Source organism: Vipera berus, assembly GCF_964194415.1.
Source record: "Vipera berus genome assembly, chromosome: 3".
In the NCBI taxonomy this organism is placed as follows: domain Eukaryota; kingdom Metazoa; phylum Chordata; class Lepidosauria; order Squamata; family Viperidae; genus Vipera; species Vipera berus.
The window spans coordinates 180,484,694-180,499,305 of record NC_138204.1 but is presented as its reverse complement, the minus strand read 5'-3'; the positions used below and the strand labels follow the sequence as shown (position 1 = coordinate 180,499,305).

The 14,612-nt window shown below is 36.7% G+C and overlaps 1 protein-coding gene across 1 annotated transcript in view; it reads left to right on the top strand.

The window, feature by feature from the left end:
- CYP7B1 (cytochrome P450 family 7 subfamily B member 1) overlaps positions 1-14,612 on the top strand; it is a 108,293-nt gene that overhangs the window by 9,189 nt on the left and 84,492 nt on the right. The window lies entirely within an intron of this gene.

The window sequence follows — 14,612 nt, the reverse complement described above, 5'->3', positions numbered from 1 at the left end:
AATACACGAGAAAGAACTGGAGAAGATTTATTTATTTAGCGTATGGCTGGTCACACACAGAATTACAAGCACTTCATATTTACAAGTTAGAACAGTTAAAACAATTTTTTTTAAAAAAGAAGCAATTATAAAACCTAAGAGGAAAACAGAAATAACATTTCAGAGTTTAATGTCGAGTTTGGAGATCCAGTCAGTAGCTGCCGTTGTTACGCAGAGGAAGTCCTTAAAATCTCCTGGGTATCTTCTATTAGTGCATTCCCTCACTATATGTTGGATAGTCTGTCGGGGAGCCATGCAATCACATTGTGCTGAAGGTGTCTTTCTCCATTTATACAGAGAATCAGCACACACCCCATGAGTCGTTCTAATTCTATTGTATGTCACCCATATGTGTCGGGGTAGATTAAATCCTGGAGTTATGCTATTAGGATTAATATGCTCAGAAATATCTTAGGAGGTATAGCTACTCCATGCTTCCATCCATTTTTGTATAGTGCTGTGATGTTTGGCCAGCAGCTTAAGCGCTGTGAGGAGTGGTGGATTTCTTGACTTTAATCGACATCTTAAGAGATCAGAGGTATAGGCATGAATGAGTAGAGAGGAGTTTAGCAGGATCTTACTATACTCTCGAATGAGAGCTTCTTGTTGTCGTAAATGCGGGGGAAGTATGTGGCTAAGAACTGGTAGCCAGTGAATAGGTGTAGATTTTATGCACCCAGTAATTAATCTCATTGTATGGTTGAGTTGAACATTAACAAGTCTTGTATGTGAGCTGTTTATCCATACAGGTGCGCAGTATTCCGCTACAGAGTAGCAAAGCCCAAGGGCTGCACATCGAAGAGTTGGAGCTGAAGCTCCCCAAGTTGTTCCGCTTAGTTTTTGCAGAATGTTGTTTCTGCTGTTAACCTTGGCAGCCATATTCTGAATATGTTTTTTAAAAGACAGGGTCCTGTCTAAGGTGACCCCCAGATATTTTGGAGTTGCCTCATATGGGAACAATTTGTTATTTAGGTATACATTGAGTTCTCTTTTTGCCAGTTTATTATTAAGGTGGAAACATGATGTGACTGTCTTACTTATGCTTGGGATTAACCTCCATTGGTGGAAGTATGTACTCAGAGTTGTAAGGTCGGCTGTAAGTACACCTTCTGTAACTTTGATGTCCTTGTGGCTATGTGCTAATGCCAAGTCATCAGCGTAAGAGAACTTTGTTGATAGTGTGGGTGGTATATCGGAAATATATAAGTTGAATAAGGATGGGGCCAATACAGAGCCCTGAGGGAGTCCATTATTCAGATGTCTTTGCTTACTAATTTTATCGCCCATGATGACTTGAAAGGTCCTTGCTGAGAGCATGTTATTTATTAGGTGGCCCATGGTCCTACAAGGGACAGCGTGGAGGAATTTGCTTAATAGACCATCCCTCCACACTGTATCGTATGCTGCTGTGAGATCCACAAATACAACAGATGTTTTCAATTTATTCTGATAGCTGCTTTCAATGTGGCTAGTAAGACTAAGGACTTGATCGGCACAGCTCCGATAAGATCTAAACCCAGCCTGTTCAATCGGTATTTGTTCGTTAATTTTCTGTCCAATTCTGTTAAGTATCAGCCTTTCAAGTAGTTTATAACAAACACTTAACAGAGCAATGGGGCGATAGTTTTCTGGCTTGTTGCTTTCTTTTCCAGGTTTTAATATGCCAATTACCTTGGTTCTCTTAAATTCTGGAGGGAGCTTACTGGAAGTTAGGATATCTGTGTAGAATTTTGCCAGCCATTCTCTTGTGCGAGGCCCAGAGTGGATGATAAATTCAGGCATTACTCCATCAAAACCAGGAGATTTTCCAGCTTTGATAAGATAAGAAAGACAAAAAAGTCTGGATAGTGGACGTGGCAGTGCCTGGAGACAGCAGAATACACGAGAAAGAACTGGAGAAGATAACAAAATACAAAGACCTACAAATAGAAGTAGAAAGACTATGGCAAAGGGAAGCAAGGGTAGTACCAATAGTAATAGGCGCTGTGGGTGCAATCCCAAAACAACTGGAGCACCACTTGAACACCATTGGCATTGACAAATTCGCCATTAGCCAATTGCAAAAGGCAGCCCTACTAGGAACTGCTTCCATCCTGTGACAATATCTATAATACCATCAAACATCCATATCTGCCTATCCCAGGTCCTTGGTAAGGACTCGATAGGTAGACAAAAATGCCAAATCCAGTCTGAACATCTTGCTGACCGTGCGATGATGATGATTAATCATCATCATCATCATCATCATCATCATCATCATCATTCTGTGTTCTTGTATTTTGTAGAAAATTTTCCCTAAAAAATTAACACCTAAAAAGTTTGTACCAAAGTTCCCTAAAATTTTTATGTCAAAGTTTTTACCAACAAAAAGCTAAAATTATTCTATGCACATGTCTGGTAGATGTATTGCATGTGAAAGTTTCTCCATGAACAAATACCTTGAACATAAACTACTTTTCTGTTCTCTTGAATAGTATTTAATATATTTCTGTGTGTAACCATCTTCTGCAAACAAAAGAACATTGTGCACTAACATTCTGGGCAGACAGTCAGAACTTTTGGAAGCATAAAATGTTTTAGGATTTCCCAAGAGTTTTGCTGTGGTGCAAATGAGGAGGATGGTGAAATACACAGGGTAGTCATCCAACAGTATGAGCAAGCTATAGAGTTTGTTAAGAGAAATTGAATTGCCTGAGGCTAAAGGGGAAGTTCCAAATCTCTTGTTTTCTCCATGAACGTGTTGAAAATAGCCAAGTTACATAACATTAAGAATTTAGTCACTGGATGCTTCCTACAGAATGAGAACACAGCCTTGGTGATAGCAGGGAAATAGCCATTTTTAAATTGTCTTAATGCTTTTTCCAATCAGTGGGGCTGCAGCTTTTTGGTGAACAGATACGATGAGTACAAAAGATCACACATTTAATCACACACGTAATATCTCATCTCTGAAATCCTGGAGAGCTGACAGCTTGATTTATTACAGGACAGTTACTCATATTTATTATGTCTACATCATCCCATCAAAGTGGCAGCCCAAAGAAGTCTGAATGTCAATTCGATAGTGGGTGTAAAAAGTGGAAATGAATGTAGTTTTACCTAAATTTACTAGTTAACTTGGTTGGAGCCAGTGGCATGGTACAGGTGAAGCAGAGATACTCAAGTTCAAGTCCAGTCTTTGACATGGAAGCTTCTGGTTTCTCCAGACCCGTCACTCTCAATTGCTTCTCAAGTTGGGCAAAAATAAGAGGAAGGACTGCTGTTTACTGTTTTCAGGTCTTAAATGAGAGGTGGGTTATAAATCCAATAAATAGTAATAAATTAAAGTATGGTCTGGTTTATATAATGTTAAAGTTAAACTATGCAACTCCATTATGATTTAGTATGACAAAGGAACACAACTTTTGTGAAAAAGTACCATCACATTGGTTTCTTCCTGGTTTGTGAGGTGTGTTACGAGGGAGGTTCCTCAAGCCTCCTAGTCTCTTGCATTTTTTATTTCTTAATCCATCTTTGATATTTAGTGTCAAGTGGTGGTTTACCCTTCCATTCATTAAATGTAGCTTTCCATCCTTCTATTAGCTATGGGATTTTTTTGTGCGGTATCTATCCTGAAAAATTACAGTGGCCGTTGTTTCTCAGATGAACAGCAGAGGGCATACACTAGTCCAGAATTCCTCTCCTGGTATCTTGGCCTATTTTGTCCCCAGGCTTAAGAACTCAACATTCTCTGTGGTCACATCAGTAGTTATAATTGAAAAGGACATTGTCATCCTCTTCAAAGAGCTTACTGTCACTTTTGGGCCAATTTGAGAATATGACTGTGGGAATTAAATGTCTACATTTAGACTGTAAAACGCATGGCATAAAAAAAGACTACCTGAACTGCTGCTTCTACTTAAGGATTATTATATTTGTTGAATTCTGTATAGGCACAACCATTCTTTTTTTTTGTGAACTACTGTTACAGTTGAGGAATACGCCAAAGATCCATATTTTTAAAAAATCTTAAACTCAACAGGAGAAAGAGATTAAAGCTTCAAGATTACAAATCTCTATCAGAACACACTTCCATATACATATATGCAGCTGAAAGTTTATTTTGACACGAAGGAAGTTGGTGTCTCTCTAATACATACCTGCCTCCTGCAATAGTTGAAACAGTGTATTTCAACTGGACAGAATCCTTAACAGGTTCTGAAATAGGCTGGAATCATTGTCACATGTGATTAACTCAGTAGGATAAAATGGTGAAGATTAAAAGAAACATTCTTTTTAATTTCCCCCACTTCCTCTTTCCCTAAATACATGCAAGATCAAAAAGAGAGAGTTCTGATTTTAAAAAAATTGGGTTATATATATTGATGTTCACATTTTTTACTTCTAAAACAGAGTTATTGTATCATTATATAAATCAAACTTTCTTCTGGTTAATAATGGTAAGTCTGAAGCATATGAATAAATGTGAGAAATGAATTACTAATGAGTTCTGCAAGATTTTATAATGTCACTTTCACTGCCAATTTTCTCTAGTAACTTTTAATTACTAAAAATAATCTTAGGTTTTGATTGGTTCAGAGGAATGGTTCTAGGAGTAATGTCTTTTCATATACAAGAAAGTATTTAAATTCAAAATGTCTCTTATACTGAATTTACTAATTTTAGCATTATCTTTGAACTTTTAGCAATGTCTTTGAGAAGATATACCAAACAGGTTTGGTGGCTGAATTTGTACATTGCTCTAACCCATAATGAAGTTTGTTTGGTTTAGCTTAGAATGTTCAGTGCAATCAGGAAATTGTGATCTTTTGTGGGGGGGGGGAAATGTTTTACGTGTGTTCTAAAGACTCATCTCTGTTCCTAGTCCTGTAGTGGTTAAGCCAGCAGGCTAGAAATCAGGAGACTGAATTCTAGCCATGCTTTAGGCCGAAAAGCCAGCAGGATCACCCTGAACAAGTCACTCACCCTCAGCCCTAAGAAGGAGACAATGGCAATCCACTTTTGAAAAACCTTGCCAATAAAATTATGGGGAGTAGTGTAGGCAGTCCTTGGGAGACAAAAACTGACTTGAAGGCACCAAAGAAAACCTCCCAAAACAAAAAGTGCCCCTTTAAACATCCTTTTTTTTATAATAGTGCATTTGTCTATGAAGAATGAATAATAGAAAAAATGTGAGAAAAGAAATTTCTTGATTTGGAGGAAGCATATAATAAACTGCATAGGTCTGAATTTTGGAATATTCTGCATGAAGATGAAATGGAAAGATGTCTTTTGAATGCAGCATGAGCAATATATGATAGAAACAAAGTATATGGAAGAAGGAATGAAATGTTTGTGGAATGTTTCGACATGGAATAGGGAGTAAGACATATTCAATGTTTCTTTGTGGGAGAATGCATTCTCCAACTAATAAAAGATCTAATAAAGTGTGTAAATATAGTACAAGGCAGCCATAGGTGTCTTTCTATTATTATCCCCTTCCCACTTCCAGTGCAGGATGAAGAGATGGGAGGGGATGGAGGAGGAGATTCAACACAATCAGATTTGCAAGAACTGTTATTATAGCCCATGGGTGTCAAACTTGCCACAACATTTGATGTGTCACGACGTATTGTGACTTTTTGCCTTGCCAGGAGCTGGGGTGGGCAGCTGTATGATGCAACCGGCTTGCAGGTCAGCAGTTTGGCACCCCTGTTATAGCCAAACTCAATAAAAGTAGTTTTAGCCTTCCTGCTGAGCTGATTCCATGGTCTGGAACTGACAGTGACATAACTGTATAGTTATGCTTGAAAGAAGATGTACTGGTTGCAATTCTTGTGGTGTCACCTTAGCTTGTTTTGTAATAAATATAACTAATCAGGCCTCCGGTTTGATTTGTTACTACAGGGTTTTGACACCTTGGTTGTTTATCATTTTTATGGATAAACATATAAGGATTGCCTGTGAGGTTGGAGATATGTTGATGTATTCTTAATGCAGATGATGCCCTGCTATGGATGAGAACTTGGATGATTTGCAGAAAATGTTGGATAGAATGTACAATGAAAGAAGGAATATGGAACTGGAAAAAAATAGAGAATAACGGTTAAAAATTTCTTTGAGTAAGTAATAAGTATCATGAATAACAATGGCATCAACCAACAGAGGCAGATCTTCAAATGAAACCTAACATCCTCCAAATATTGTCTCCCAGGGCTAAGTACTTCCCCTTTCTGAGATTCAAAAAATAGGGAAAGGTTCTTGTATACAAGGGCACGTTGCTCCTCAGGAGAGACACCAAACAGCTTGAAAAAAACCTCCTTTCAGATCTTGAAAGATTGGCAGACTCACTTTGGAGCAGTTATCTTTTTCCTCTGAGATGTCAAGGTGCACACATGTGGGAAAGTAGACTCACCAGCAGATTTTATGCTTACCAAAGGAGTTATGTGAAGAAGATTTGTAAAATGACTGGAACAAAGTTACCCAGTAAGACGTATGGTGGAGTGGGGACTTGAACTCCTGGGTTCAGTTCCCAAAAATTATCCATTACTCCTAAATGTCTCAGAAGGCCAGAAAAGGTCAGATCCTGAAGCTGATGTCACTAGACATTACTTCAAAGTAATGTTTTGTGTCAGGGTTGTTAAGAATGTAATTACATCTACTTAGAATTAAATGCAATGAACTCTGTGAGTCTTATATTGATACATTTTGCACTATTCATTAGGGCTGTGCATCTCCTCACATTTGAAAGGAAAAGCATACGTGGAAACACATAGCACAATTTCTTCAAACAGTTGTGTCTTTTCTGGGATTGTTCAGCTGTTCTCAGCAACTGTTCCCAATCCCAAGAAAAAGACCCATTTGATCTGGAGACTGTATCCAAATCTTGTGGAATGCAACCACCATTCTCCCCTTATAATGGTTCAACATTTTAAGGTTGTAGTTTTTAATATAAGATTTAACACATTTCAGTCTTAAAGCCTCCTAAATGTATAAAAAAACTGTTGTGTTTACTTGCAGTACATGTAGTCCTCAACTTGTGACTAAAATTGAGCCAGAATTACAGTCATAACCATGTGACTATGCCTGGTTTTACAATCTTTTCTGCAGTGGTCATTAAGTGGACACCATGCTTGTTAAACGAATGCCATCACTGTTATTCCATTATGCCCAATGTATTTTTTCCCCAGAAACTGGAAGTAAACACCAGAAACCGGCAAAAAAAATATTATTATCATGGTCACATGACCACGGAATGCTACAAGCAACCATAAATCCAAGCCAGTTGCCAAGTGCCAAAAATGACCATGTGTGTATGCATGTGGCCATCAGAACTTTGAAATCAGATAATAATAATAAAGTTGGAAGGGACCTTGGAGGTCAGCTAGTCCAATCCCCTGCTTAGGCAAGAAACCATATACCATTTCAGACAAATGGCTGTCCAGTCTCTTCTTAAAAACTTCCAGTGTTGGAGCATTCACAGCTTCTGGAGGCAGGTTGTTTCACTGGTTAATTGTTCTAACTGTCAGGAAGTTTCTCCTTAGTTCTAGATTGTTTCTCTCCTTGACTAGTTTCCATCTGTTGCTTCTTGTCCTGCCTTTGGGCACTTTGGAGAATAGCTTGACTTCCTCTTCTATGTGGCAGCCCCTGAGATATTGGAAGACTGCTATCATGTCACCCCTTGCCTTTCTCTTCATTAAATAGACATACCCAATTCCAGCAACTGTTCCTTATATGTTTTAGCCTCCAGTCCCCTAATCACCTTTGTTGATCTTCTTTGTACTCTTTCTAGAGTCTCATAAGGGTCTATTTGTGGGGAATCAGTTGTAACTTTGAACAGTCTTTGAGCAACCAGTAATTAATCAAGAATTACCTGCAGTATACTTCTGCGGCTACATAGAGGATGTTGCTAGTTTGAATCAGATCTCAGATTGCTTACTTCTTATTTAAATGACTAAAGGCCCAGCTCTTCAAAGACTTGGACATTCAGATCTGCAGGCTGGTCCTTTTTGAGGGGACTATCACTATAAAACAATATCCAGGAAGTGAAGAAAATGTTTACTTAACAGAATAACAGAGTTAGAAGGGACCTTGGAGGTCTTCTAGTCCAACTCCCTGCTCAAGCAGGAGAACCTATACCATTTCAGACAAATGGCTGTCCAATCTCTTCTTAAAAATCTCCAGTAAAAAAATACTTTTAAAAAAAAAATGTGAATTTTTGCCTGTCTGAGAGAAATTAGGACACAGCAGGGCCTACATTTGTGTGCTCATTGAAGAGGCAGTTGTTGTCATTTCAAAAGAATCTCCAAAGTGTTGGGATGGTGGAACACATTCTTGGAAGACATGCATCTACTGAGCCAAAGTATATTTTCCTAGGAACTTACGCTCCTGTCTGTTAAATGAAAATTTGTACAGTGAAATATGATATTAGATCTTCTGTCGTTTTAAAGGCTAAAAACAGCCAAACAGGATGTTTGAGACATCCTTATGTCTCATATTATAGTTTGGTAGTTGTATGCTTTAAGCAGCACCATAATTTTCACAATGCCACCATATCATCAACTTGGTTAAAAAACAGCATTTTAGTGCTCAAAATATGTTAATTGTATTCCTTGACATCTAAAAAAGTCTACGTATATTCTCTGATATCACTGATAGAAACAATTTTTTAAATGTATTGTTAGTTTGTAGCTTTAGGAAGTAGTTCTTTTTATGAGTGTGATGATAAGATATCTTGAATAGCTGACTCTGGGTTTTTCACTAAACTGGCCGTGAATGCTGTAACCATCTGTTTTTCTGGACGTTTGTCAGGGGGAGTGTGGCAGAGGCAGCTGTCTGAAAAAGGGATGCTTTGGATGATGAAGCAGGCCATTGTTTTGGAGCAATTCTCTTGCATTCAGAGATTCTACCCAAGCGTGCTCTAGAGCAATCAAAATCAAACTATTGTTTGTACCAATCATATTGATCTGAAAAGAAGATGGTGGGATGACCCCATTGTCAATACAAAGACTGGTTCAGAGCAGTTGTATTCTGGCCAAGGTACAGCCTTAGCAGGAAACACACAGGGCAGCTAGAGGGCTTATGCTCCCTACTGGGGAAAAAGAAAAGATCATGGCAGACTAAGCTCTTGTTTAAAGCAAAAAATAAAGACACAGGGTCTGCTTGGCATTGCTAGCAATTTGCTTTTGCTAAAATGGTTGACATTACTACTGTGTTGCCACTTATTAATCAATTAAAGCTGATTGGTTTCATTAAATGAAGCCTAGAATTGTTTATAATTGCTAGATTTATTTATACGGATTTTAAATGTCAGCAAAGAGGGAAATTTTATTTTATTTTATTTTATTTTATATCATAGAAAGGTGACATTTGTATTGCTCATTAAAAAGCATGCAGCATTTAAAGATTTCACAATTCACTGAATGAGTGAAACAAAGCATATTGTGATGTTAACTGCTCTATTAAATATGACTTTTTATATACATAATCTCCTAAAAAGACCACCTTTTAACTTGAAATAAATGTTACAGATTTTAGTTTAGCATTCAGTTGCACTTCATCCATTTAAAAAAAAACATTTTAAGCTTTTTCAGTTGCTTTTGCCATTTTATTGCACACATATGAATACTGTTTAGTATAAAATTGAATATGTTGAACTAAATTAAGACTGTAGTATCTGGAAGACATCTTTCATTAAGCAATTAACAAATCTCTCCTAAAATCTACAAAAGCATATGTGTTTATATTTAACAAGTTTTTATATAATCAGCCAAATTTTCAGTTCAAATTTACATGGCAATAATTAAAAGATTAAACTATGTTGATCAACAATTTTAACTGGAAGCAGCGTAATTTTCAAATTAACTTTAAAAAAGATAAAACTTAATTAATGTATAGTCCTAACTCCAAATGAGAGCATATCCTTCAATCATTATACTCAATTACCAGATAGTAAGCTGTCTTGTATCCACCAGACTTTCTTCCAATAGGTTTATATTGTTGCTTCTTTTCTGTCAGATTTTTATCTATATTGAATGAAAATCCCAATGCAAAAGACAAGTAATTATTAATATATTATTTATATGATACAAGACTCCATGAAGACCTCCCTCAAAAGCCTTGTATCAGTGCTTCTCAAATTGGCAGCTTTAAGACTTCCAGTTGTGGACTTTAATTCCCAGAATTTCCAAATATTGAAGTTTGAATATTGAAACAAATGCTGAAGTTGCCAAATTTGAGGAACACTGCCTTAAATGCAATCATAACTCTACGAAGTACCCCAACCTTTAAATGCAACCTTCAGAGATCTTCCCAAATAGACACTAACTTGTAGTTTTAAACATACTACAGGAAAAATAAATACCTGAGAAATATTCAAATACCATGCTGATTAAATTTGTTTTAAATCACATTTAGTTTTTGTTTTGACTTCATCTACTTCTTTATCTTGTGCTTATTTATACAAACACACACACATACGCATGGCATGGCATGGCATGGCACACTACCCAAAGGCCAAGTGTGGCCCTTAGCATGAAAAATACATCTCCCTGATTATGTGTCAAGCAGGCTGCTATGGCTTGTTCAACAGACCATGCTTAAAACAGAGGTGTGAAGAGCAAAACACTACAATCTACTTAATTTTATTAATTAAATTGAAGCTGGCTGCCTCGAACAGTACACATGGCCTCAGAGCTGGAAGAGATGAGTACAACTAATTCAACAATAACTTATTCAGAATACTGGGCTCATTTAAGTCAATTTATTTGGAAGTACCCATTAAAAAAGTTTCATACTTGGATAAATCAGGCATACAGAATCACTTTCAGATAAGCATAATATTGTCCCTATGTTCCTTAAAAGTCCTATTCATGTCTGTCAAGGCTAATCTACACACCAAGGAAAAGTGTAAATTTTTTATTGATTTTCTAATATTACATATACATATTTGAAAAGCAATGTGGCGGCTGAGTACAATAATTCTACTACATATAGATATCATTAGTACAAGTCTCCAACTATTACAATAACCATTCCCTCTTTTTCCCCCTTAGTATACACTGTCTCATGTTTAAACTAATACAATTCTTATTCTATGGATCGAATAAAAAGTAACTTTCTAACATTTATCAATAGTTTTTAGTTTATGTACTGTATATCTTAATTGATTTAACATTCAAATTTTTAGTCAATCAATGACCTAATATTTTTTTCAGTTTTAATTTTCCATTAATCTTTAAAATTAATGTTTAATATTTATCATTTCCAAGTTTTAAATGATCCCAATTACTTTATCCCAGTTACTCCCAAAGTCTGGTGTTCAGGGTACCCATCTTATCTATAATAATAATAATAATAATAATAATAATAATAATAATAATAATAATAATAATAATAATAATAATAATAATAATAATAATAATAATAATAATTTAATTTCTATACCACCCTTCTCCCAAAGGACTCAGGGCGGTGTACAGGGCAATACAATAAAATACAACATACAAAAATTAAAAAATATTAAATATTACAGCCCAATTCAATACATTAATACAATAACATTAAAATACCCCTAAACCCATCAGACCAGGCCGGCTTGTTCAAATAAATATGTTTTTAGGTCACGTCGGAAGGAGCGAAGGTCGGGAGCCATCTGGAGCTCCACCGGTAAATGGTTCCACAGGTCTGGCGCGCCCACAGAGAACGCCCTCCCCCTGGGGGCCGCCAGTCGGCACTCTTTGACCGACGGCACCCTAAGGAGGCCCTCTCTGTGGGAGCGCACTGGACGAAGGGAAGTTGATGCCGGCCGCAGGTGCTCCCGTAAGTAACCCAGACCCATGCCATTTAGGGCTTTATAGGTTGTAACCAGCACCTTGAATCTTACCCGGAGGACAACCGGAAGCCAATGCAGCTCGCGGAGTAGAGGTGTTACATGGGAGTATCGGGACACCCCCACCACAACCCGCGTGGCCGCATTCTGCACCAGTTCTCACCACATACATCTACAAATTAATAATGCTATATAATATTCTTATTTTCTAATAATTTTCAAGTATCTTAAAATCTTAAGTTTAATAACCAAAATTTCTTTTATTGCCCCGTTTAATACTTCCTCTCTTTTCCTCTTTATATCTACTATCTCATATTCAAAACTAATATTTTTTTTCCTTACTGCTAAAGGTATATTTATTACTTCCATCAATAAAGTTTTAACTTATATATATCTTAATCACCTTTACATGATCTTTATGCACAAATCAATATGGAATAAACTTTTGATGTGATGGTATGACAGGTAAATGGGAAGCAGGTACATAAATGTCTGACATGTTGAAGGGCATCAGGAAGACAAGGCAGCAAGGCCTGGTTGGCTATAATAAAAAGCTGAAACCTAATCATAATAAATGCAGCAATAAAATTTAAAGTATTCTTGCTGTAATAAAAAAAGAAGATAGAAAGTAATAATAAGTTAACTTGGAACATGCCATTTAAAATAATTTTACAAATGCTCCTTGTAATCTACTATGAATGTGTTCTGTCTTTTTATATGAAAAAGCTATGTGGTTTATATTGCAGGAATTGTTATCTTATTCATGATATGCAAACATAATTAATAAGGGAAGTAACTCTTATGGTTTTATTTACTTTATGTCTTTACCGACTTGTTGGTGATGATTTCTACATGTATAGCTGTAAATAATAATAAATAATAAATAAATCAGCATGGAATTTTACATCAGATATTAATTGGCAAAGTAACAGTTTGCTAGGTTTGGTGAATAACTTTTCCCCCATGCATTTCCATAAGACTTTCTTCCAGCTTTTTAGCCACATCCACAAATTAATTCAATCTAGTTATTAATATATTTAACAAACTATAGGGGATGTCATTTGACGTATTCAGCCTGGTGTTTTGGGGGGAAGTCAGTCTTGGCTATTGGCAACTATACAGACAAGTTCTTGCAGTTATCAGGATAGCCTTTCAATAACAAAGTTTTCCATTGTCTTCTTCCTAAGGTTGAGGAAGTTTGCCTACCCAAAGTCATCCAGGTGGCTTTTGTGTCTAGGGCAGGTCTAGAACTCAGGTTTCCCCACTGCTTATCCAGCATCTTAACCACTCAATTAAACTGGTTCTCATTTCCCACCTTATGAATATCATTTTTAAAAGTCCTCTGGAATGATACATATATGTAGAGTCCATCAAAGTGATTCTAGCCTTGGTTCTGTCCAAAGATTCCTTAAAAGATTACTCTGTCACATCTTGGTTCCTGGTGAGTAAGATTTTTTCTTCTTCTCTTCTAATCAATGAGGCAGCTACAAGATTACTTGGAGCACTAGGTTTAGGTGTTATAAGTCTGAGAAGTCTTCTTAAATAGTATCAGGGCACACTCTTTGTTTTCCCCCATATACTGTTTTTTCATATGAATTGTAAACATCAAAGCTTTGCCACCATCAGTTAGAGTCAATTTCCTTCTTGAGTCATGACGGGATTTAATGTTTTTTCTACCAGATGAGAAGTCTCCTCCTGTAAATCCTGACACTATATTTCTTTGGAGCAGAAAATATAACATTTGACTCCCAAAATGGGAAAAAAACCTGGATTATCAATCCTTGCTGAGTGTGGTGGACAACTGAATTCACAAGGTATGGGTTTAGTACTGTAGATACTGTTTCTGGTCCCCAAGACTTCATCTGGCCCTTGACAGTGGGACCCATTGCCTGAAGTTTGTTCTTTTCTGAGACAGGTATGCTTATCTGGCAGTTGGCTATTTTGTTTCAGAAAATATTCATGTATCATATATGTATCATTCCAGATTACTTTTTCTGTCCTTTCTTTTCTGTGCATAGGAGTTAGAAGTGTGTGTCTGTCTCTTATAAATAATAACAGTTTCTATGCTGCTTTTAACTTAATTGTTTGATATTATGATTACTTTTATTTGATTTCAAACCATAACAAAGTCACTCTAGCCAGTTGCATGATAGAGTCCATTCTGCCCTTGAAATTGAAGCCAATTGAAGCCTCCCAAATTATTCCACTCATCAAAATAAAAGTCACTTCTACAGTATATTTTTGTCTCAGATTCATCTAGGTCAGCAGTACAGATCACCATCTTAATTTACAGTGTTGGTGTAAGTTTATTTCCCTTGACTGTGACAAAAAGGTTGAATAATAGAGTTGAGGAGGCACCAGGGTTATCAAATCTAACCCTCTGTTCAGTGCAGGTTTCCAAATTAAAGCATCTATGACAGATGGCCATTAAGCCTCTGCTTGAACACATTCACCAAAGGAAATTCCACCACCTTTGAGGGGAATTGATTCTATAGTCCCTGTTTTAGAAAGTTTTCCGCAATATTCCATTGGAATTATATTTCCAGTAAATTTTAGACATCTTAATGCATTTTGCATGTTGGGTCAATAGAGACAAGGTCACGAAGAGTTTAACTATATTCTTTCAGGAACCCTTTCTCCCCTTGTTTCCTCTTCCAAGCATTCTGGCAGCATCTGTTTTGTGCCATCTTTTTCAATGCTGTTTGATCAAAATGGGGAGGGGGGGCAGAGGAGGAAAATAAGAGAAAGATGTGGCTTCACCTTT